The 21,666-nt window shown below is 38.9% G+C and overlaps 39 non-coding genes across 39 annotated transcripts; all 39 read left to right on the plus strand.

The window, feature by feature from the left end:
- The first annotated feature begins 407 nt into the window (after positions 1 to 407).
- On the plus strand, positions 408 to 547 carry LOC133955925 (U4 spliceosomal RNA). Its single transcript, XR_009920971.1, has one exon. It is a non-coding gene; the product is annotated as a U4 spliceosomal RNA (small nuclear RNA).
- Positions 548 to 956: 409 nt separating this feature from the next.
- LOC133955999 (U4 spliceosomal RNA) lies at positions 957 to 1,096 on the plus strand. The gene has a single exon (XR_009921040.1). It is a non-coding gene; the product is annotated as a U4 spliceosomal RNA (small nuclear RNA).
- Positions 1,097 to 1,504: 408 nt separating this feature from the next.
- LOC133956056 (U4 spliceosomal RNA) lies at positions 1,505 to 1,644 on the plus strand. The gene has a single exon (XR_009921092.1). It is a non-coding gene; the product is annotated as a U4 spliceosomal RNA (small nuclear RNA).
- A 409-nt stretch (positions 1,645 to 2,053) lies between these two features.
- LOC133955909 (U4 spliceosomal RNA) lies at positions 2,054 to 2,193 on the plus strand. Its single transcript, XR_009920956.1, has one exon. It is a non-coding gene; the product is annotated as a U4 spliceosomal RNA (small nuclear RNA).
- Positions 2,194 to 2,601: 408 nt separating this feature from the next.
- On the plus strand, positions 2,602 to 2,741 carry LOC133955981 (U4 spliceosomal RNA). The gene has a single exon (XR_009921023.1). It is a non-coding gene; the product is annotated as a U4 spliceosomal RNA (small nuclear RNA).
- A 408-nt stretch (positions 2,742 to 3,149) lies between these two features.
- LOC133955952 (U4 spliceosomal RNA) lies at positions 3,150 to 3,289 on the plus strand. The gene has a single exon (XR_009920997.1). It is a non-coding gene; the product is annotated as a U4 spliceosomal RNA (small nuclear RNA).
- Positions 3,290 to 3,698: 409 nt separating this feature from the next.
- On the plus strand, positions 3,699 to 3,838 carry LOC133955942 (U4 spliceosomal RNA). Its single transcript, XR_009920987.1, has one exon. It is a non-coding gene; the product is annotated as a U4 spliceosomal RNA (small nuclear RNA).
- Positions 3,839 to 4,235: 397 nt separating this feature from the next.
- Positions 4,236 to 4,375, plus strand: LOC133956057 (U4 spliceosomal RNA). Its single transcript, XR_009921093.1, has one exon. It is a non-coding gene; the product is annotated as a U4 spliceosomal RNA (small nuclear RNA).
- Positions 4,376 to 4,783: 408 nt separating this feature from the next.
- LOC133955944 (U4 spliceosomal RNA) lies at positions 4,784 to 4,923 on the plus strand. Its single transcript, XR_009920989.1, has one exon. It is a non-coding gene; the product is annotated as a U4 spliceosomal RNA (small nuclear RNA).
- Positions 4,924 to 5,332: 409 nt separating this feature from the next.
- On the plus strand, positions 5,333 to 5,472 carry LOC133956058 (U4 spliceosomal RNA). Its single transcript, XR_009921094.1, has one exon. It is a non-coding gene; the product is annotated as a U4 spliceosomal RNA (small nuclear RNA).
- A 409-nt stretch (positions 5,473 to 5,881) lies between these two features.
- On the plus strand, positions 5,882 to 6,021 carry LOC133955982 (U4 spliceosomal RNA). The gene has a single exon (XR_009921024.1). It is a non-coding gene; the product is annotated as a U4 spliceosomal RNA (small nuclear RNA).
- Positions 6,022 to 6,429: 408 nt separating this feature from the next.
- LOC133955963 (U4 spliceosomal RNA) lies at positions 6,430 to 6,572 on the plus strand. Its single transcript, XR_009921007.1, has one exon. It is a non-coding gene; the product is annotated as a U4 spliceosomal RNA (small nuclear RNA).
- A 409-nt stretch (positions 6,573 to 6,981) lies between these two features.
- LOC133956059 (U4 spliceosomal RNA) lies at positions 6,982 to 7,121 on the plus strand. Its single transcript, XR_009921095.1, has one exon. It is a non-coding gene; the product is annotated as a U4 spliceosomal RNA (small nuclear RNA).
- Positions 7,122 to 7,529: 408 nt separating this feature from the next.
- On the plus strand, positions 7,530 to 7,669 carry LOC133955943 (U4 spliceosomal RNA). Its single transcript, XR_009920988.1, has one exon. It is a non-coding gene; the product is annotated as a U4 spliceosomal RNA (small nuclear RNA).
- A 408-nt stretch (positions 7,670 to 8,077) lies between these two features.
- LOC133955860 (U4 spliceosomal RNA) lies at positions 8,078 to 8,217 on the plus strand. Its single transcript, XR_009920908.1, has one exon. It is a non-coding gene; the product is annotated as a U4 spliceosomal RNA (small nuclear RNA).
- Positions 8,218 to 8,625: 408 nt separating this feature from the next.
- Positions 8,626 to 8,765, plus strand: LOC133955954 (U4 spliceosomal RNA). The gene has a single exon (XR_009920998.1). It is a non-coding gene; the product is annotated as a U4 spliceosomal RNA (small nuclear RNA).
- A 409-nt stretch (positions 8,766 to 9,174) lies between these two features.
- LOC133956032 (U4 spliceosomal RNA) lies at positions 9,175 to 9,314 on the plus strand. The gene has a single exon (XR_009921069.1). It is a non-coding gene; the product is annotated as a U4 spliceosomal RNA (small nuclear RNA).
- Positions 9,315 to 9,717: 403 nt separating this feature from the next.
- Positions 9,718 to 9,856, plus strand: LOC133955974 (U4 spliceosomal RNA). The gene has a single exon (XR_009921016.1). It is a non-coding gene; the product is annotated as a U4 spliceosomal RNA (small nuclear RNA).
- Positions 9,857 to 10,263: 407 nt separating this feature from the next.
- On the plus strand, positions 10,264 to 10,403 carry LOC133955926 (U4 spliceosomal RNA). Its single transcript, XR_009920972.1, has one exon. It is a non-coding gene; the product is annotated as a U4 spliceosomal RNA (small nuclear RNA).
- Positions 10,404 to 10,812: 409 nt separating this feature from the next.
- Positions 10,813 to 10,952, plus strand: LOC133956041 (U4 spliceosomal RNA). The gene has a single exon (XR_009921078.1). It is a non-coding gene; the product is annotated as a U4 spliceosomal RNA (small nuclear RNA).
- Positions 10,953 to 11,360: 408 nt separating this feature from the next.
- LOC133955955 (U4 spliceosomal RNA) lies at positions 11,361 to 11,500 on the plus strand. The gene has a single exon (XR_009920999.1). It is a non-coding gene; the product is annotated as a U4 spliceosomal RNA (small nuclear RNA).
- Positions 11,501 to 11,884: 384 nt separating this feature from the next.
- Positions 11,885 to 12,023, plus strand: LOC133956001 (U4 spliceosomal RNA). Its single transcript, XR_009921042.1, has one exon. It is a non-coding gene; the product is annotated as a U4 spliceosomal RNA (small nuclear RNA).
- A 409-nt stretch (positions 12,024 to 12,432) lies between these two features.
- Positions 12,433 to 12,572, plus strand: LOC133955945 (U4 spliceosomal RNA). Its single transcript, XR_009920990.1, has one exon. It is a non-coding gene; the product is annotated as a U4 spliceosomal RNA (small nuclear RNA).
- A 408-nt stretch (positions 12,573 to 12,980) lies between these two features.
- LOC133955992 (U4 spliceosomal RNA) lies at positions 12,981 to 13,120 on the plus strand. The gene has a single exon (XR_009921033.1). It is a non-coding gene; the product is annotated as a U4 spliceosomal RNA (small nuclear RNA).
- Positions 13,121 to 13,529: 409 nt separating this feature from the next.
- Positions 13,530 to 13,669, plus strand: LOC133956039 (U4 spliceosomal RNA). The gene has a single exon (XR_009921076.1). It is a non-coding gene; the product is annotated as a U4 spliceosomal RNA (small nuclear RNA).
- Positions 13,670 to 14,076: 407 nt separating this feature from the next.
- Positions 14,077 to 14,216, plus strand: LOC133955929 (U4 spliceosomal RNA). Its single transcript, XR_009920975.1, has one exon. It is a non-coding gene; the product is annotated as a U4 spliceosomal RNA (small nuclear RNA).
- Positions 14,217 to 14,624: 408 nt separating this feature from the next.
- LOC133955861 (U4 spliceosomal RNA) lies at positions 14,625 to 14,764 on the plus strand. The gene has a single exon (XR_009920909.1). It is a non-coding gene; the product is annotated as a U4 spliceosomal RNA (small nuclear RNA).
- Positions 14,765 to 15,172: 408 nt separating this feature from the next.
- Positions 15,173 to 15,312, plus strand: LOC133955966 (U4 spliceosomal RNA). Its single transcript, XR_009921009.1, has one exon. It is a non-coding gene; the product is annotated as a U4 spliceosomal RNA (small nuclear RNA).
- Positions 15,313 to 15,721: 409 nt separating this feature from the next.
- On the plus strand, positions 15,722 to 15,861 carry LOC133955862 (U4 spliceosomal RNA). The gene has a single exon (XR_009920911.1). It is a non-coding gene; the product is annotated as a U4 spliceosomal RNA (small nuclear RNA).
- A 408-nt stretch (positions 15,862 to 16,269) lies between these two features.
- LOC133955976 (U4 spliceosomal RNA) lies at positions 16,270 to 16,409 on the plus strand. Its single transcript, XR_009921018.1, has one exon. It is a non-coding gene; the product is annotated as a U4 spliceosomal RNA (small nuclear RNA).
- A 384-nt stretch (positions 16,410 to 16,793) lies between these two features.
- Positions 16,794 to 16,932, plus strand: LOC133956003 (U4 spliceosomal RNA). Its single transcript, XR_009921043.1, has one exon. It is a non-coding gene; the product is annotated as a U4 spliceosomal RNA (small nuclear RNA).
- Positions 16,933 to 17,340: 408 nt separating this feature from the next.
- On the plus strand, positions 17,341 to 17,480 carry LOC133955863 (U4 spliceosomal RNA). Its single transcript, XR_009920912.1, has one exon. It is a non-coding gene; the product is annotated as a U4 spliceosomal RNA (small nuclear RNA).
- A 409-nt stretch (positions 17,481 to 17,889) lies between these two features.
- Positions 17,890 to 18,029, plus strand: LOC133955910 (U4 spliceosomal RNA). The gene has a single exon (XR_009920957.1). It is a non-coding gene; the product is annotated as a U4 spliceosomal RNA (small nuclear RNA).
- A 408-nt stretch (positions 18,030 to 18,437) lies between these two features.
- LOC133955993 (U4 spliceosomal RNA) lies at positions 18,438 to 18,577 on the plus strand. Its single transcript, XR_009921034.1, has one exon. It is a non-coding gene; the product is annotated as a U4 spliceosomal RNA (small nuclear RNA).
- A 409-nt stretch (positions 18,578 to 18,986) lies between these two features.
- LOC133955940 (U4 spliceosomal RNA) lies at positions 18,987 to 19,126 on the plus strand. The gene has a single exon (XR_009920985.1). It is a non-coding gene; the product is annotated as a U4 spliceosomal RNA (small nuclear RNA).
- A 407-nt stretch (positions 19,127 to 19,533) lies between these two features.
- Positions 19,534 to 19,673, plus strand: LOC133955930 (U4 spliceosomal RNA). The gene has a single exon (XR_009920976.1). It is a non-coding gene; the product is annotated as a U4 spliceosomal RNA (small nuclear RNA).
- Positions 19,674 to 20,081: 408 nt separating this feature from the next.
- Positions 20,082 to 20,221, plus strand: LOC133956038 (U4 spliceosomal RNA). The gene has a single exon (XR_009921075.1). It is a non-coding gene; the product is annotated as a U4 spliceosomal RNA (small nuclear RNA).
- Positions 20,222 to 20,629: 408 nt separating this feature from the next.
- LOC133955956 (U4 spliceosomal RNA) lies at positions 20,630 to 20,769 on the plus strand. Its single transcript, XR_009921000.1, has one exon. It is a non-coding gene; the product is annotated as a U4 spliceosomal RNA (small nuclear RNA).
- A 408-nt stretch (positions 20,770 to 21,177) lies between these two features.
- Positions 21,178 to 21,317, plus strand: LOC133955957 (U4 spliceosomal RNA). The gene has a single exon (XR_009921001.1). It is a non-coding gene; the product is annotated as a U4 spliceosomal RNA (small nuclear RNA).
- Positions 21,318 to 21,666: the final 349 nt, after the last annotated feature.

Raw genomic sequence — 21,666 nt, forward strand, 5'->3', positions numbered from 1 at the left:
TAAAATTGTGTAAATAATACATCTGATGAGCCAACTTGTGGTGTTAATCAGTATGACCACAGGTGAATCTCTTAACAATACGATACTAAAGTACTCACGCCAAATTACTTTCCGGTGTTATACAAAGCATAGTCACTGGGGCGACATTGAAATATTTAGCCCCACCTACCAAACTAAATACAATCACTTAAAATATTAAACATCATCTGTTTATCCCATTTAAACATCAATTTTTTTCTATCTCAGTTAAATTGACCTGACTACTAATGAGCGAACACGACGGGTAACAGTATAACCACCTTAACATAACTGGTTTCACTTACTCTGGGGTCCCAATATGCACTGACAAACCCTAGCACAGGGTTGTGCAGATGTTTTATACCATCCCTCTGCAAATCAGCCTCTTTATCCCTCCGCAGTGGCAGTATCGTAGCCTATGAGGTCAAACCGAGGCGTGATTATTGCTAGTTGAAAACTTTAACCAATTCCCGCCTTGACGACCTGAAATATAGTCGGCAATGGCAATTTTTGTTGGTCTCTATAGAGGCTTAAAATTGTGTAAATAATACATCTGATGAGCCAACTTGTGGTGTTAATCAGTATGACCACAAGTGAATCTCTTAACACTACAACACTAAAGTACTTATGCCAAATTACTTTCCGGTGTTATCCAAAGCATAGTCAATGGGGCGACATTGAAATAATTAGCCCCACCTACCAAACTAAGTACAATCACTTAAAATATTAAACATCATCTGCTTATCCCATTTAAACATCAATTTTTTTCTATCTCAGTTAAATTGACCTGACTATTAATGAGCAAACACGACGGGTAACAGTATAACCACCTTAACATAACTGGTTTCACTTACTCTGGGGTCCCAATATGGACTGACAAACCCTAGCACAGGGTTGTGCAGATGTTTTATACCATCCCTCTGCAAATCAGCCTCTTTATCCCTTCGCAGTGGCGGTATCGTTACCTATGACGTCAAACCGAGGCGTGATTATTGCTAGTTGAAAACTTTAACCAATTCCCGCCTTGACGACCTGAAATATAGTCGGCAATGGCAATTTTTGTTGGTCTCTATAGAGGCTTAAAATTGTGTAAATAATACATCTGATGAACCAACTTGTGGTGTTAATCACTATGACCCCAAGTGAATCTCTTAACAATACACTACTAAAGTACTCACGCTAAATTACTTTCCGGTGTTATACAAAGCAAAGTCACTGGGGCGACATTGAAATAATTAGCCCCACCTACAAAACTAAGTACAATCACTTAAAATATTAAACATCATCTGTTTATCCCATTTAAACATCAATTTTTTTCTATCTCAGTTACATTGACCTGACTATTAATGAGCAAACACGACCAGTAACAGTTTTACCACCTTAACATAACAGGTTTTACTTACTTTGGGGTGCCAATACGACTGACAAACCCTAGCACAGGGTTGTGCAGATGTTTTATACCATCCCTCTGCAAATCAGCCTCTTTATCCCTTCGCAGTGGCAGTATCGTAGCCTATGAGGTCAAACCGAGGCGTGATTATTGCTAGTTGAAAACTTTAACCAATTCCCGCCTTGACGACCTGAAATATAGTCGGCAATGGCAATTTTTGTTGGTCTCTATAGAGGCTTAAAATTGTGTAAATAATACATCTTATGAGCCAACTTGTGTTGTTAATCAGTATGACCACAAGTGAATCTCTTAACAATACACTACTAAAGTACTCATGCCAAATTACTCTCCGGTGTTTTCCAAAGCATAGTCACTGGGGCGACATTGAAATAATTAGCCCCACCTACCAAACTAAGTACAATCACTTAAAATATTAAACATCATCTGTTTATCCAATTTAAACATCAATTTTTTTCTATCTCAGTTAAATTGACCTGACTATTAATGAGCAAACACGACGGGTAACAGTATAACCACCTTAACATAACTGGTTTCACTTACTCTGGGGTCCCAATATGCACTGACAAACCCTAGCACAGGGTTGTGCAGATGTTTTATACCATCCCTCTGCAAATCAGCCTCTTTATCCCTTCGCAGTGGCAGTATCGTAGCCTATGAGGTCATACCGAGGCGTGATTATTGCTAGTTGAAAACTTTAACCAATTCCCGCCTTGACGACCTGAAATATAGTCGGCAATGGCAATTTTTGTTGGTCTCTATAGAGGCTTAAAATTGTGTAAATAATACATCTGATGAGTCAACTTGTGGTGTTAATCAGTATGACCACAAGTGAATCTCTTAACAATACACTACTAAAGTACTCATGCCAAATTACTTCCCGGTGTTATCCAAAGCATAGTCAATGGGGCGACATTGAAATAATTAGCCCCACCTACAAAACTAAGTACAATCACTTAAAATATTAAACCACATCTGTTTATCCCATATAAACATCAATTTTTTTCTATCTCAGTTAAATTGACCTGACTATTAATGAGCAAACACGACGAGTAACAGTTTAACCACCTTAACATAACAGGTTTTACTTACTTTGGGGTGCCAATACGACTGACAAACCCTAGCACAGGGTTGTGCAGATGTTTTATACCATCCCTCTGCAAATCAGCCCCTTTATCCCTTCGCAGTGGCAGTATCGTAGGCTATGAGGTCAGACCGAGGCGTGATTATTGCTAGTTGAAAACTTTAACCAATTCCCGCCTTGACGACCTGAAATATAGTCGGCAATGGCAATTTTTGTTGGTCTCTATAGAGGCTTAGATTTGTGTAAATAATACATCTGATGAGCCAACTTGCGGTGTTAATCAGTATGACCAGAGGTGAATCTCTTAACAATACGATACTAAAGTACTCACGCCAAATTACTTTCCGGTGTTATCCAAAGCATAGTCACTGGGGCGACATTGAAATATTTAGCCCCACCTACCAAACTAAATACAATCACTTAAAATATTAAACATCATCTGTTTATCCCATTTAAACATCAATTTTTTTCTATCTCAGTTAAATTGACCTGACTACTAATGAGCAAACACGACGGGTAACAGTATAACCACCTTAACATAACTGGTTTCACTTACTCTGGGGTCCAATATGCACTGACAAACCCTAGCACAGGGTTGTGCAGATGTTTTATACCATCCCTCTGCAAATCAGCCTCTTTATCCCTTCGCAGTGGCGGTATCGTAGCCTATGAGGTCAAACCGAGGCGTGATTATTGCTAGTTGAAAACTTACACCAATTCCCGCCTTGACGACCTGAAATATAGTCGGCAATGGCAATTTTTGTTGGTCTCTAGAGAGGCTTAAAATTGTGTAAATAATACATCCGATGAGCCAACTTGTGGTGTTAATCAGTATGACCACAAGTGAATCTCTTAACATTACAACACTAAAGTACTTATGCCAAATTACTTTCCGGTGTTATCCAAAGCATAGTCAATGGGGCGACATTGAAATAATTAGCCCCACCTACCAAACTAAGTACAATCATTTAATATATTAAACATCATCTGCTTATCCCATTTAAACATCAATTTTTTTCTTTCTCAGTTAAATTGACCTGACTACTAATGAGCAAACACGACGGGTAACAGTATAACCACCTTAACATAACTGGTTTCACTTACTCTGGGGTCCCAATATGCACTGACAAACCCTAGCACAGGGTTGTGCAGATGTTTTATACCATCCCTCTGCAAATCAGCCTCTTTATCCCTTCGCAGTGGCAGTATCGTAGCCTATGAGGTCAAACCGAGGCGTGATTATTGCTAGTTGAAAACTTTAACCAATTCCCGCCTTGATGACCTGAAATATAGTCGGCAACGGCAATTTTTGTTGGTCTCTATAGAGGCTTAAAATTGTGTAAATAATACATCTTATGAGCCAACTTGTGGTATTAATCAGTATGACCACAAGTGAATCTCTTAACAATACACTACTAAAGTACTCACGCCAAATTACTTTCAGGTGTTATCCAAAGCAAAGTCACTGGGGCGACATTGAAATAATTAGCCCCACCTACAAAACTAAGTACAATCACTTAAAACATATGTTTATCCCATATAAACATCAATTTTTTTCTATCTCAGTTAAATTGACCTGACTATTAATGAGCAAACACGACGAGTAACAGTTTACCACCTTAACATAACAGGTTTTACTTACTTTGGGGTGCCAATACGACTGACAAACCCTAGCACAGGGTTGTGCAGATGTTTTATACCATCCCTCTGCAAATCAGCCCCTTTATCCCTTCGCAGTGGCAGTATCGTAGCCTATGAGGTCAAACCGAGGCGTGATTATTGCTAGTTGAAAACTTTAACCAATTCCCGCCTTGACGACCTGAAATATAGTCGGCAATGGCAATTTTTGTTGGTCTCTATAGAGGCTTAAAATTGTGTAAATAATACATCTGATGAGCCAACTTGTGGTGTTAATCAGTATGACCACAGGTGAATCTCTTAACAATACAACCCGAAGTACTCACGTCAAATTACTTTCCGGTGTTATCCAAAGCATAGTCACTGGGGTGACATTGAAATATTTAGCCACACCTACCAAACTAAGTACAATCACTTAAAATATTAAACATCATCTGTTTATCCCATTTAAACATCAATTTTTTTCTATCTCAGTTAAATTGACCTGACTACTAATGAGCAAACACGACGGGTAACAGTATAACCACCTTAACATAACTGGTTTCACTTACTCTGGGGTCCCAATATGCACTGACAAACCCTAGCACAGGGTTGTGCAGATGTTTTATACCATCCCTCTGCAAATCAGCCTCTTTATCCCTTCGCAGTGGCAGTATCGTAGCCTATGAGGTCATACCGAGGCGTGATTATTGCTAGTTGAAAACTTTAACCAATTCCCGCCTTGACGACCTGAAATATAGTCGGCAATGGTAATTTTTGTTGGTCTCTATAGAGGCTTAAAATTGTGTAAATAATACATCTGATGAGCCAACTTGTGGTGTTAATCAGTATGACCACAAGTGAATCTCTTAACAATACACTACTAAAGTACTCATGCCAAATTACTTTCCGGTGTTATCCAAAGCATAGTCAATGGGGCGACATTGAAATAATTAGCCCCACCTACAAAACTAAGTACAATCACTTAAAATATTAAACATCATCTGTTTATCCCATATAAACATCAATTTTTTTCTATCTCAGTTACATTGACCTGACTATTAATGAGCAAACACGACCAGTAACAGTTTTACCACCTTAACATAACAGGTTTTACTTACTTTGGGGTCCCAATATGCACTGACAAACCCTAGCACAGGGTTGTGCAGATGTTTTATACCATCCCTCTGCAAATCAGCCTCTTTATCCCTTCGCAGTGGCAGTATCGTAGCCTATGAGGTCAAACCGAGGCGTGATTATTGCTAGTTGAAAACTTTAACCAATTCCCGCCTTGACGACCTGAAATATAGTCGGCAATGGCAATTTTTGTTGGTCTCTATAGAGGCTTAAAATTGTGTAAATAATACATCTGATGAGCCAACTTGTGGTGTTAATCAGTATGACCACAAGTGAATCTCTTAACACTACAACACTAAAGTATTCATGCCAAATTACTTTCCGGTGTTATCCAAAGCATAGTCAATGGGGCGACATTGAAATAATTAGCCCCACCTACCAAACTAAGTACAATCACTTAAAATATTAAACATCATCTGCTTATCCCATTTAAACATCAATTTTTTTCTATCTCAGTTAAATTGACCTGACTATTAATGAGCAAACACGACGGGTAACAGTATAACCACCTTAACATAACTGGTTTCACTTACTCTGGGGTCCCAATATGCACTGACAAACCCTAGCACAGGGTTGTGCAGATGTTTTATACCATCCCTCTGCAAATCAGCCTCTTTATCCCTTCGCAGTGGCAGTATCGTTATCTATGAGGTCAAACCGAGGCGTGATTATTGCTAGTTGAAAACTTTAACCAATTCCCGCCTTGATGACCTGAAATATAGTCGGCAATGGCAATTTTTGTTGGTCTCTATAGAGGCTTAAAATTGTGTAAATAATACATCTTATGAGCCAACTTGTGGTATTAATCAGTATGACCACAAGTGAATCTCTTAACAATACACTACTAAAGTACTCACGCCAAATTACTTTCTGGTGTTATCCAAAGCAAAGTCACTGGGGCGACATTGAAATAATTAGCCCCACCTACAAAACTAAGTACAATCACTTAAAATATTAAACCACATCTGTTTATCCCATATAAACATCAATTTTTTTCTATCTCAGTTAAATTGACCTGACTATTAATGAGCAAACACGACGAGTAACAGTTTAACCACCTTAACATAACAGGTTTTACTTACTTTGGGGTGCCAATACGACTGACAAACCCTAGCACAGGGTTGTGCAGATGTTTTATACCATCCCTCTGCAAATCAGCCCCTTTATCCCTTCGCAGTGGCAGTATCGTAGCCTATGAGGTCAAACCGAGGCGTGATTATTGCTAGTTGAAAACTTTAACCAATTCCCGCCTTGACGACCTGAAATATAGTCGGCAATGGCAATTTTTGTTGGTCTCCTCTATAGAGGCTTAAAATTGTGTAAATAATACATCTTATGAGCCAACTTGTGGTGTTAATCAGTATGACCACAAGTGAATCTCTTAACACTACAACACTAAAGTACTTATGCCAAATTACTTACCGGTGTTATCCAAAGCATAGTCAATGGGGCGACATTGAAATAATTAGCCCCACCTACCAAACTAAGTACAATCACTTAATATATTAAACATCATCTGCTTATCCCATTTAAACATCAATTTTTTTCTTTCTCAGTTAAATTGACCTGACTACTAATGAGCAAACACGACGGGTAACAGTATAACCACCTTAACATAACTGGTTTCACTTACTCTGGGGTCCCAATATGCACTGACAAACCCTAGCACAGGGTTGTGCAGATGTTTTATACCATCCCTCTGCAAATCAGCCTCTTTATCCCTTCGCAGTGGCAGTATCGTAGCCTATGAGGTCAAACCGAGGCGTGATTATTGCTAGTTGAAAACTTTAACCAATTCCCGCCTTGACGACCTGAAATATAGTCGGCAATGGCAATTTTTGTTGGTCTCTATAGAGGCTTAAAATTGTGTAAATAATACATCTGATGAGCCAACTTGTGGTGTTAATCAGTATGACCACAGGTGAATCTCTTAACAATACAACCCGAAGTACTCACGTCAAATTACTTTCCGGTGTTATCCAAAGCATAGTCACTGGGGTGACATTGAAATATTTAGCCACACCTACCAAACTAAGTACAATCACTTAAAATATTAAACATCATCTGTTTATCCCATTTAAACATCAATTTTTTTCTATCTCAGTTAAATTGACCTGACTACTAATGAGCAAACACGACGGGTAACAGTATAACCACCTTAACATAACTGGTTTCACTTACTCTGGGGTCCCAATATGCACTGACAAACCCTAGCACAGGGTTGTGCAGATGTTTTATACCATCCCTCTGCAAATCAGCCTCTTTATCCCTTCGCAGTGGCAGTATTGTAGCCTATGAGGTCATACCGAGGCGTGATTATTGCTAGTTGAAAACTTTAACCAATTCCCGCCTTGACGACCTGAAATATAGTCGGCAATGGCAATTTTTGTTGGTCTCTATAGAGGCTTAAAATTGTGTAAATAATACATCTGATGAGCCAACTTGTGGTGTTAATCAGTATGACCACAAGTGAATCTCTTAACAATACACTACTAAAGTACTCATGCCAAATTACTTCCCGGTGTTATCCAAAGCATAGTCAATGGGGCGACATTGAAATAATTAGCCCCACCTACAAAACTAAGTACAATCACTTAAAATATTAAACCACATCTGTTTATCCCATATAAACATCAATTTTTTTCTATCTCAGTTAAATTGACCTGACTATTAATGAGCAAACACGACGAGTAACAGTTTAACCACCTTAACATAACAGGTTTTACTTACTTTGGGGTGCCAATACGACTGACAAACCCTAGCACAGGGTTGTGCAGATGTTTTATACCATCCCTCTGCAAATCAGCCCCTTTATCCCTTCGCAGTGGCAGTATCGTAGCCTATGAGGTCAAACCGAGGCGTGATTATTGCTAGTTGAAAACTTTAACCAATTCCCGCCTTGACGACCTGAAATATAGTCGGCAATGGCAATTTTTGTTGGTCTCTATAGAGGCTTAGAATTGTGTAAATAATACATCTGATGAGCCAACTTGCGGTGTTAATCAGTATGACCAGAGGTGAATCTCTTAACAATACGATACTAAAGTACTCACGCCAAATTACTTTCCGGTGTTATCCAAAGCATAGTCACTGGGGCGACATTGAAATATTTAGCCCCACCTACCAAACTAAATACAATCACTTAAAATATTAAACATCATCTGTTTATCCCATTTAAACATCAATTTTTTTCTATCTCAGTTAAATTGACCTGACTACTAATGAGCAAACACGACGGGTAACAGTATAACCACCTTAACATAACTGGTTTCACTTACTCTGGGGTCCAATATGCACTGACAAACCCTAGCACAGGGTTGTGCAGATGTTTTATACCATCCCTCTGCAAATCAGCCTCTTTATCCCTTCGCAGTGGCGGTATCGTAGCCTATGAGGTCAAACCGAGGCGTGATTATTGCTAGTTGAAAACTTACACCAATTCCCGCCTTGACGACCTGAAATATAGTCGGCAATGGCAATTTTTGTTGGTCTCTAGAGAGGCTTAAAATTGTGTAAATAATACATCCGATGAGCCAACTTGTGGTGTTAATCAGTATGACCACAAGTGAATCTCTTAACACTACAACACTAAAGTACTTATGCCAAATTACTTTCCGGTGTTATCCAAAGCATAGTCAATGGGGCGACATTGAAATAATTAGCCCCACCTACCAAACTAAGTACAATCACTTAATATATTAAACATCATCTGCTTATCCCATTTAAACATCAATTTTTTTCTTTCTCAGTTAAATTGACCTGACTACTAATGAGCAAACACGACGGGTAACAGTATAACCACCTTAACATAACTGGTTTCACTTACTCTGGGGTCCCAATATGCACTGACAAACCCTAGCACAGGGTTGTGCAGATGTTTTATACCATCCCTCTGCAAATCAGCCTCTTTATCCTTTCGCAGTGGCAGTATCGTAGCCTATGAGGTCAAACCGAGGCGTGATTATTGCTAGTTGAAAACTTTAACCAATTCCCGCCTTGATGACCTGAAATATAGTCGGCAATGGCAATTTTTGTTGGTCTCTATAGAGGCTTAAAATTGTGTAAATAATACATCTTATGAGCCAACTTGTGGTATTAATCAGTATGACCACAAGTGAATCTCTTAACAATACACTACTAAAGTACTCACGCCAAATTACTTTCAGGTGTTATCCAAAGCAAAGTCACTGGGGCGACATTGAAATAATTAGCCCCACCTACAAAACTAAGTACAATCACTTAAAATATTAAACCACATCTGTTTATCCCATATAAACATCAATTTTTTTCTATCTCAGTTAAATTGACCTGACTATTAATGAGCAAACACGACGAGTAACAGTTTAACCACCTTAACATAACAGGTTTTACTTACTTTGGGGTGCCAATACGACTGACAAACCCTAGCACAGGGTTGTGCAGATGTTTTATACCATCCCTCTGCCAATCCTCTATCCCTCGCAGTGGCAGTATCGTAGCCTATGAGGTCAAACCGAGGCGTGATTATTGCTAGTTGAAAACTTTAACCAATTCCCGCCTTGACGACCTGAAATATAGTCGGCAATGGCAATTTTTGTTGGTCTCTATAGAGGCTTAAAATTGTGTAAATAATACATCTGATGAGCCAACTTGTGGTGTTAATCAGTATGACCACAGGTGAATCTCTTAACAATACAACCCGAAGTACTCACGTCAAATTACTTTCCGGTGTTATCCAAAGCATAGTCACTGGGGTGACATTGAAATATTTAGCCACACCTACCAAACTAAGTACAATCACTTAAAATATTAAACATCATCTGTTAATCCCATTGAAACATCAATTTCTTTCTATCTCAGTTAAATTGACCTGACTACTAATGAGCAAACACGACGGGTAACAGTATAACCACCTTAACATAACAGGTTTTACTTACTTTGGGGTGCCAATACGACTGACAAACCCTAGCACAGGGTTGTGCAGATGTTTTATACCATCCCTCTGCAAATCAGCCCCTTTATCCCTTCGCAGTGGCAGTATCGTAGCCTATGAGGTCAAACCGAGGCGTGATTATTGCTAGTTGAAAACTTACACCAATTCCCGCCTTGACGACCTGAAATATAGTCGGCAATGGCAATTTTTGTTGGTCTCTATAGAGGCTTAAAATTGTGTAAATAATACATCTGATTATTCCAACTTGTGGTGTTAATCAGTATGACCACAGGTGAATCTCTTAACAATACAACCCGAAGTACTCATGTCAAATTACTTTCCGGTGTTATCCAAAGCATAGTCACTGGGGTGACATTGAAATATTTAGCCACACCTACCAAACTAAGTACAATCACTTAAAATATTAAACATCATCTGTTTATCCCATTTAAACATCAATTTTTTTCTATCTCAGTTAAATTGACCTGACTACTAATGAGCAAACACGACGGGTAACAGTATAACCACCTTAACATAACTGGTTTCACTTACTCTGGGGTCCCAATATGCACTGACAAACCCTAGCACAGGGTTGTGCAGATGTTTTATACCATCCCTCTGCAAATCAGCCTCTTTATCCCTTCGCAGTGGCAGTATCGTAGCCTATGAGGTCAAACCGAGGCGTGATTATTGCTAGTTGAAAACTTTAACCAATTCCCGCCTTGACGACCTGAAATATAGTCGGCAATGGCAATTTTTGTTGGTCTCTATAGAGGCTTAAAATTGTGTAAATAATACATCTGATGAGCCAACTTGTGGTGTTAATCAGTATGACCACAAGTGAATCTCTTAACACTACAACACTAAAGTATTCATGCCAAATTACTTTCCGGTGTTATCCAAAGCATAGTCAATGGGGCGACATTGAAATAATTAGCCCCACCTACAAAACTAAGTACAATCACTTAAAATATTAAACCACATCTGTTTATCCCATATAAACATCAATTTTTTTCTATCTCAGTTAAATTGACCTGACTATTAATGAGCAAACACGACGAGTTACAGTTTAACCACCTTAACATAACAGGTTTTACTTACTTTGGGGTGCCAATATGATTGACAAACCCTAGCACAGGGTTGTGCAGATGTTTTATACCATCCCTCTGCAAATCAGCCCCTTTATCCCTTCGCAGTGGCAGTATCGTAGCCTATGAGGTCAAACCGAGGCGTGATTATTGCTAGTTGAAAACTTTAACCAATTCCCGCCTTGACGACCTGAAATATAGTCTGCAATGGCAATTTTTGTTGGTCTCTATAGAGGCTTAAAATTGTGTAAATAATACATCTGATGAGCCAACTTGTGGTGTTAATCAGTATGACCACAGGTGAATCTCTTAACAATACAATCCGAAGTACTCACGTCAAATTACTTTCCGGTGTTATCCAAAGCATAGTCACTGGGGCGACATTGAAATAATTAGCCCCACCTACCAAACTAAGTACAATCACTTAAAATATTAAACATCATCTGTTTATCCAATTTAAACATCAATTTTTTTCTATCTCAGTTAAATTGACCTGACTATTAATGAGCAAACACGATGGGTAACAGTATAACCACCTTAACATAACTGGTTTCACTTACTCTGGGGTCCCAATATGCACTGACAAACCCTAGCACAGGGTTGTGCAGATGTTTTATACCATCCCTCTGCAAATCAGTATCGTAGCCTATGAGGTCAAACCGAGGCGTGATTATTGCTAGTTGAAAACTTTAACCAATTCCCGCCTTGACGACCTGAAATATAGTCGGCAATGGCAATTTTTGTTGGTCTCTATAGAGGCTTAAAATTGTGTAAATAATACATCTGATGAGCCAACTTGTGGTGTTAATCAGTATGACCACAAGTGAATCTCTTAACACTACAACACTAAAGTATTCATGCCAAATTACTTTCCGGTGTTATCCAAAGCATAGTCAATGGGGCGACATTGAAATAATTAGCCCCACCTACCAAACTAAGTACAATCACTTAAAATATTAAACATCATCTGCTTATCCCATTTAAACATCAATTTTTTTCTATCTCAGTTAAATTGACCTGACTATTAATGAGCAAACACGACGGGTAACAGTATAACCACCTTAACATAACTGGTTTCACTTACTCTGGGGTCCCAATATGCACTGACAAACCCTAGCACAGGGTTGTGCAGATGTTTTATACCATCCCTCTGCAAATCAGCCTCTTTATCCCTTCGCAGTGGCAGTATCGTTGCCTATGAGGTCAAACCAAGGCGTGATTATTGCTAGTTGAAAACTTTAACCAATTCCCGCCTTGACGACCTGAAATATAGTCGGCAATGGCAATTTTTGTTGGTCTCTATAGAGGCTTAAAATTGTGTAAATAATACATCTGATGAACCAACTTGTGGTGTTAATCACTATGACCCCAAGTGAATCTCTTAACAATACACTACTAAAGTACTCACGCTAAATTACTTTCCGGTGTTATACAAAGCAAAGTCACTGGGGCGACATTGAAATAATTAGCCCCACCTACAAAGCTAAGTACAATCACTTAAAATATTAAACATCATCTGTTTATCCCATTTAAACATCAATTTTTTTCTATCTCAGTTACATTGACCTGACTATTAATGAGCAAACACGACCAGTAACAGTTTTACCACCTTAACATAACAGGTTTTACTTACTTTGGGGTGCCAATACGACTGACAAACCCTAGCACAGGGTTGTGCAGATGTTTTATACCATCCCTCTGCAAATCAGCCTCTTTATCCCTTCGCAGTGGCGGTATCGTAGCGTATGAGGTCAAACCGAGGCGTGATTATTGCTAGTTGAAAACTTACACCAATTCCCGCCTTGACGACCTGAAATATAGTCGGCAATGGCAATTTTTGTTGGTCTCTATAGAGGCTTAAAATTGTGTAAATAATACATCCGATGAGCCAACTTGTGGTGTTAATCAGTATGACCACAAGTGAATCTCTTAACACTACAACACTAAAGTACTTATGCCAACTTACTTTCCGGTGTTATCCAAAGCATAGTCAATGGGGCGACATTGAAATAATTAGCCCCACCTACCAAACTAAGTACAATCACTTAATATATTAAACATCATCTGCTTATCCCATTTAAACATCAATTTTTTTCTTTCTCAGTTAAATTGACCTGACTACTAATGAGCAAACACGACGGGTAACAGTATAACCACCTTAACATAACTGGTTTCACTTACTCTGGGGTCCCAATATGCACTGACAAACCCTAGCACAGGGTTGTGCAGATGTTTTATACCATCCCTCTGCAAATCAGCCTCTTTATCCCTTCGCAGTGGCAGTATCGTAGCCTATGAGGTCAAACCGAGGCGTGATTATTGCTAGTTGAAAACTTTAACCAATTCCCGCCTTGACGACCTGAAATGTAGTCGGCAATGGCAATTTTTGTTGGTCTCTATAGAGGCTTAAAATTGTGTAAATAATACATCTGATGAGCCAACTTGTGGTGTTAATCAGTATGACCACAGGTGAATCTCTTAACAATACAACCCGAAGTACTCACGTCAAATTACTTTCCGGTGTTATCCAAAGCATAGTCACTGGGGTGACATTGAAATATTTAGCCACACCTACCAAACTAAGTACAATCACTTAAAATATTAAACATCATCTATTAATCCCATTGAAACATCAATTTCTTTCTATCTCAGTTAAATTGACCTGACTACTAATGAGCAAACACGATGGGTAACAGTATAACCACCTTAACATAACAGGTTTTACTTACTTTGGGGTGCCAATACGACTGACAAACCCTAGCACAGGGTTGTGCAGATGTTTTATACCATCCCTCTGCAAATCAGCCCCTTTATCCCTTCGCAGTGGCAGTATCGTAGCCTATGAGGTCAAACCGAGGCGTGATTATTGCTAGTTGAAAACTTTAACCAATTCCCGCCTTGATGACCTGAAATATAGTCGGCAATGGCAATTTTTGTTGGTCTCTATAGAGGCTTAAAATTGTGTAAATAATACATCTGATGAGCCAACTTGTGGTGTTAATCAGTATGACCACAGGTGAATCTCTTAACAATACAACCCGAAGTACTCACGTCAAATTACTTTCCGGTGTTATCCAAAGCATAGTCACTGGGGTGACATTGAAATATTTAGCCACACCTACCAAACTAAGTACAATCACTTAAAATATTAAACATCATCTGTTTTTCCCATTTAAACATCAATTTTTTTCTATCTCAGTTAAATTGACCTGACTACTAATGAGCAAACACGACGGGTAACAGTATAACCACCTTACCATAACTGGTTTCACTTACTCTGGGGTCCCAATATGCACTGACAAACCCTAGCACAGGGTTGTGCAGATGTTTTATACCATCCCTCTGCAAATCAGCCTCTTTATCCCTTCGCAGTGGCAGTATCGTAGCCTATGAGGTCAAACCGAGGCGTGATTATTGCTAGTTGAAAACTTTAACCAATTCCCGCCTTGACGACCTGAAATATAGTCGGCAATGGCAATTTTTGTTGGTCTCTATAGAGGCTTAAAATTGTGTAAATAATACATCTGATGAGCCAACTTGTGGTGTTAATCAGTATGACCACAAGTGAATCTCTTAACACTACAACACTAAAGTACTCATGCCAAATTACTTCCCGGTGTTATCCAAAGCATAGTCAATGGGGCGACATTGAAATAATTAGCCCCACCTACAAAACTAAGTACAATCACTTAAAATATTAAACCACATCTGTTTATCCCATATAAACATCAATTTTTTTCTATCTCAGTTAAATTGACCTGACTATTAATGAGCAAACACGACGAGTTACAGTTTAACCACCTTAACATAACAGGTTTTACTTACTTTGGGGTGCCAATACGACTGACAAACCCTAGCACAGGGTTGTGCAGATGTTTTATACCATCCCTCTGCAAATCAGCCCCTTTATCCCTTCGCAGTGGCAGTATCGTAGCCTATGAGGTCAAACCGAGGCGTGATTATTTCTAGTTGAAAACTTTAACCAATTCCCGCCTTGACGACCTGAAATATAGTCGGCAATGGCAATTTTTGTTGGTCTCTATAGAGGCTTAAAATTGTGTGAATAATACATCTGATTATTCCAACTTGTGGTGTTAATCAGTATGACCACAGGTGAATCTCTTAACAATACAACCCGAAGTACTCACGTCAAATTACTTTCCGGTGTTATCCAAAGCATAGTCACTGGGGTGACATTGAAATATTTAGCCACACCTACCAAACTAAGTACAATCACTTAAAATATTAAACATCATCTGTTTATCCCATTTAAACATCAATTTTTTTCTATCTCAGTTAAATTGACCTGACTACTAATGAGCAAACACGACGGGTAACAGTATAACCACCTTAACATAACTGGTTTCACTTACTCTGGGGTCCCAATATGCACTGACAAACCCTAGCACAGGGTTGTGCAGATGTTTTATACCATCCCTCTGCAAATCAGCCTCTTTATCCCTTCGCAGTGGCAGTATCGTAGCCTATGAGGTCAAACCGAGGCGTGATTATTGCTAGTTGAAAACTTTAACCAATTCCCGCCTTGACGACCTGAAATATAGTCGGCAATGGCAATTTTTGTTGGTCTCTATAGAGGCTTAAAATTGTGTAAATAATACATCTGATGAGCCAACTTGTGGTGTTAATCAGTATGACCACAAGTGAATCTCTTAACACTACAACACTAAAGTATTCATGCCAAATTACTTTCCGGTGTTATCCAAAGCATAGTCAATGGGGCGACATTGAAATAATTAGCCCCACCTACAAAACTAAGTACAATCACTTAAAATATTAAACCACATCTGTTTATCCCATATAAACATCAATTTTTTTCTATCTCAGTTAAATTGACCTGACTATTAATGAGCAAACACGACGAGTTACAGTTTAACCACCTTAACATAACAGGTTTTACTTACTTTGGGGTGCCAATATGATTGACAAACCCTAGCACAGGGTTGTGCAGATGTTTTATACCATCCCTCTGCAAATCAGCCCCTTTATTCCTTCGCAGTGGCAGTATCGTAGCCTATGAGGTCAAACCGAGGCGTGATTATTGCTAGTTGAAAACTTTAACCAATTCCCGCCTTGACGACCTGAAATATAGTCTGCAATGGCAATTTTTGTTGGTCTCTATAGAGGCTTAAAATTGTGTAAATAATACATCTGATGAGCCAACTTGTGGTGTTAATCAGTATGACCACAGGTGAATCTCTTAACAATACAATCCGAAGTACTCACGTCAAATTACTTTCCGGTGTTATCCAAAGCATAGTCACTGGGGCGACATTGAAATAATTAGCCCCACCTACCAAACTAAGTACAATCACTTAAAATATTAAACATCATCTGTTTATCCAATTTAAACATCAATTTTTTTCTATCTCAGTTAAATTGACCTGACTATTAATGAGCAAACACGATGGGTAACAGTATAACCACCTTAACATAACTGGTTTCACTTACTCTGGGGTCCCAATATGCACTGACAAACCCTAGCACAGGGTTGTGCAGATGTTTTATACCATCCCTCTGCAAATCAGTATCGTAGCCTATGAGGTCAAACCGAGGCGTGATTATTGCTAGTTGAAAACTTTAACCAATTCCCGCCTTGACGACCTGAAATATAGTCGGCAATGGCAATTTTTGTTGGTCTCTATAGAGGCTTAAAATTGTGTAAATAATACATCTGATGAACCAACTTGTGGTGTTAATCACTATGAACCCAAGTGAATCTCTTAACAATACACTACTAAAGTACTCACGCTAAATTACTTTCCGGTGTTATACAAAGCAAAGTCACTGGGGCGACATTGAAATAATTAGCCCCACCTACAAAGCTAAGTACAATCACTTAAAATATTAAACATCATCTGTTTATCCCATTTAAACATCAATTTTTTTCTATCTCAGTTACATTGACCTGACTATTAATGAGCAAACACGACCAGTAACAGTTTTACCACCTTAACATAACATGTTTTACTTACTTTGGGGTGCCAATACGACTGACAAACCCTAGCACAGGGTTGTGCAGATGTTTTATACCATCCCTCTGCAAATCAGCCTCTTTATCCCTTCGCAGTGGCAGTATCGTAGCCTATGAGGTCAAACCGAGGCGTGATTATTGCTAGTTGAAAACTTTAACCAATTCCCGCCTTGACGACCTGAAATATAGTCGGCAATGGCAATTTTTGTTGGTCTCTATAGAGGCTTAAAATTGTGTAAATAATACATCTTATGAGCCAACTTGTGTTGTTAATCAGTATGACCACAAGTGAATCTCTTAACAATACACTACTAAAGTACTCATGCCAAATTACTCTCCGGTGTTTTCCAAAGCATAGTCACTGGGGCGACATTGAAATAATTAGCCCCACCTACCAAACTAAGTACAATCACTTAAAATATTAAACATCATCTGTTTATCCAATTTAAACATCAACTTTTTTCTATCTCAGTTAAATTGACCTGACTATTAATGAGCAAACAGGACGGGTAACAGTATAACCACCTTAACATAACTGGTTTCACTTACTCTGGGGTCCCAATATGCACTGACAAACCCTAGCACAGGGTTGTGCAGATGTTTTATACCATCCCTCTGCAAATCAGCCTCTTTATCCCTTCGCAGTGGCAGTATCGTAGCCTATGAGGTCATACCGAGGCGTGATTATTGCTAGTTGAAAACTTTAACCAATTCCCGCCTTGACGACCTGAAATATAGTCGGCAATGGCAATTTTTGTTGGTCTCTATAGAGGCTTAAAATCGTGTAAATAATACATCTGATGAGCCAACTTGTGGTGTTAATCAGTATGACCACAAGTGAATCTCTTAACAATACACTACTAAAGTACTCATGCCAAATTACTTCCCCGTGTTATCCAAAGCATAGTCAATGGGGCGACATTGAAATAATTAGCCCCACCTACAAAACTAAGTACAATCACTTAAAATATTAAACCACATCTGTTTATCCCATATAAACATCAATTTTTTTCTATCTCAGTTACATTGACCTGACTATTAATGAGCAAACACGACCAGTAACAGTTTTACCACCTTAACATAACAGGTTTTACTTACTTTGGGGTGCCAATACGACTGACAAACCCTAGCACAGGGTTGTGCAGATGTTTTATACCATCCCTCTGCAAATCAGCCTCTTTATCCCTTCGCAGTGGCGGTATCGTAGCGTATGAGGTCAAACCGAGGCGTGATTATTGCTAGTTGAAAACTTACACCAATTCCCGCCTTGACGACCTGAAATATAGTCGGCAATGGCAATTTTTGTTGGTCTCTATAGAGGCTTAAAATTGTGTAAATAATACATCCGATGAGCCAACTTGTGGTGTTAATCAGTATGACCACAAGTGAATCTCTTAACACTACAACACTAAAGTACTTATGCCAACTTACTTTCCGGTGTTATCCAAAGCATAGTCAATGGGGCGACATTGAAATAATTAGCCCCACCTACCAAACTAAGTACAATCACTTAATATATTAAACATCATCTGCTTATCCCATTTAAACATCAATTTTTTTCTTTCTCAGTTAAATTGACCTGACTACTAATGAGCAAACACGACGGGTAACAGTATAACCACCTTAACATAACTGGTTTCACTTACTCTGGGGTCCCAATATGCACTGACAAACCCTAGCACAGGGTTGTGCAGATGTTTTATACCATCCCTCTGCAAATCAGCCTCTTTATCCCTTCGCAGTGGCAGTATCGTAGCCTATGAGGTCAAACCGAGGCGTGATTATTGCTAGTTGAAAACTTTAACCAATTCCCGCCTTGACGGCCTGAAATATAGTCGGCAATGGCAATTTTTGTTGGTCTCTATAGAGGCTTAAAATTGTGTAAATAATACATCTGATGAGCCAACTTGTGGTGTTAATCAGTGTGACCACAGGTGAATCTCTTAACAATACAACCCGAAGTACTCACGTCAAATTACTTTCCGGTGTTATCCAAAGCATAGTCACTGGGGTGACATTGAAATATTTAGCCACACCTACCAAACTAAGTACAATCACTTAAAATATTAAACATCATCTGTTAATCCCATTGAAACATCAATTTCTTTCTATCTCAGTTAAATTGACCTGACTACTAATGAGCAAACACGATGGGTAACAGTATAACCACCTTAACATAACAGGTTTTACTTACTTTGGGGTGCCAATACGACTGACAAACCCTAGCACAGGGTTGTGCAGATGTTTTATACCATCCCTCTGCAAATCAGCCCCTTTATCCCTTCGCAGTGGCAGTATCGTAGCCTATGAGGTCAAACCGAGGCGTGATTATTGCTAGTTGAAAACTTTAACCAATTCCCGCCTTGATGACCTGAAATATAGTCGGCAATGGCAATTTTTGTTGGTCTCTATAGAGGCTTAAAATTGTGTAAATAATACATCTGATGAGCCAACTTGTGGTGTTAATCAGTATGACCACAGGTGAATCTCTTAACAATACAACCCGAAGTACTCACGTCAAATTACTTTCCGGTGTTATCCAAAGCATAGTCACTGGGGTGACATTGAAATATTTAGCCACACCTACCAAACTAAGTACAATCACTTAAAATATTAAACATCATCTGTTTTTCCCATTTAAACATCAATTTTTTTCTATCTCAGTTAAATTGACCTGACTACTAATGAGCAAACACGACGGGTAACAGTATAACCACCTTACCATAACTGGTTTCACTTACTCTGGGGTCCCAATATGCACTGACAAACCCTAGCACAGGGTTGTGCAGATGTTTTATACCATCCCTCTGCAAATCAGCCTCTTTATCCCTTTGCAGTGGCAGTATCGTAGCCTATGAGGTCAAACCGAGGCGTGATTATTGCTAGTTGAAAACTTTAACCAATTCCCGCCTTGACGACCTGAAATATAGTCGGCAATGGCAATTTTTGTTGGTCTCTATAGAGGCTTAAAATTGTGTAAATAATACATCTGATGAGCCAACTTGTGGTGTTAATCAGTATGACCACAAGTGAATCTCTTCACACTACAACACTAAAGTACTCATGCCAAATTACTTCCCGGTGTTATCCAAAGCATAGTCAATGGGGCGACATTGAAATAATTAGCCCCACCTACAAAACTAAGTACAATCACTTAAAATATTAAACCACATCTGTTTATCCCATATAAACATCAATTTTTTTCTATCTCAGTTAAATTGACCTGACTATTAATGAGCAAACACGACGAGTTACAGTTTAACCACCTTAACATAACAGGTTTTACTTACTTTGGGGTGCCAATATGACTGACAAACCCTAGCACAGGGTTGTGCAGATGTTTTATACCATTCCTCTGCAAATCAGCCCATTTATCCCTTCGCAGTGGCAGTATCGTAGCCTATGAGGTCAAACCGAGGCGTGATTATTGCTAGTTGAAAACTTTAACCAATTCCCGCCTTGACGACCTGAAATATAGTCTGCAATGGCAATTTTTGTTGGTCTCTATAGAGGCTTAAAATTGTGTAAATAATACATCTGATGAGCCAACTTGTGGTGTTAATCAGTATGACCACAGGTGAATCTCTTAACAATACAACCCGAAGTACTCACGTCAAATTACTTTCCGGTGTTATCCAAAGCATAGTCACTGGGGTGACATTGAAATATTTAGCCACACCTACCAAACTAAGTACAATCACTTAAAATATTAAACATCATCTGTTTATCCCATATAAACATCAATTTTTTTCTATCTCAGTTAAATTGACCTGACTACTAATGAGCAAACACGACGGGTAACAGTATAACCACCTTACCATAACTGGTTTCACTTACTCTGGGGTCCCAATATGCACTGACAAACCCTAGCACAGGGTTGTGCAGATGTTTTATACCATCCCTCTGCAAATCAGCCTCTTTATCCCTTCGCAGTGGCAGTATCGTAGCCTATGAGGTCAAACCGAGGCGTGATTATTGCTAGTTGAAAACTTTAACCAATTCCCGCCTTGACGACCTGAAATATAGTCTGCAATGGCAATTTTTGTTGGTCTCTATAGAGGCTTAAAATTGTGTAAATAATACATCTGATGAGCCAACTTGTGGTGTTAATCAGTATGACCACAGGTGAATCTCTTAACAATACAATCCGAAGTACTCACGTCAAATTACTTTCCGGTGTTATCCAAAGCATAGTCACTGGGGCGACATTGAAATAATTAGCCCCACCTACCAAACTAAGTACAATCACTTAAAATATTAAACATCATCTGTTTATCCAATTTAAACATCAATTTTTTTCTATCTCAGTTAAATTGACCTGACTATTAATGAGCAAACACGACGGGTAACAGTATAACCACCTTAACATAACTGGTTTCACTTACTCTGGGGTCCCAATATGCACTGACA

Source organism: Platichthys flesus, chromosome 6 (assembly GCF_949316205.1).
Source record: "Platichthys flesus chromosome 6, fPlaFle2.1, whole genome shotgun sequence".
Classification (NCBI taxonomy): domain Eukaryota; kingdom Metazoa; phylum Chordata; class Actinopteri; order Pleuronectiformes; family Pleuronectidae; genus Platichthys; species Platichthys flesus.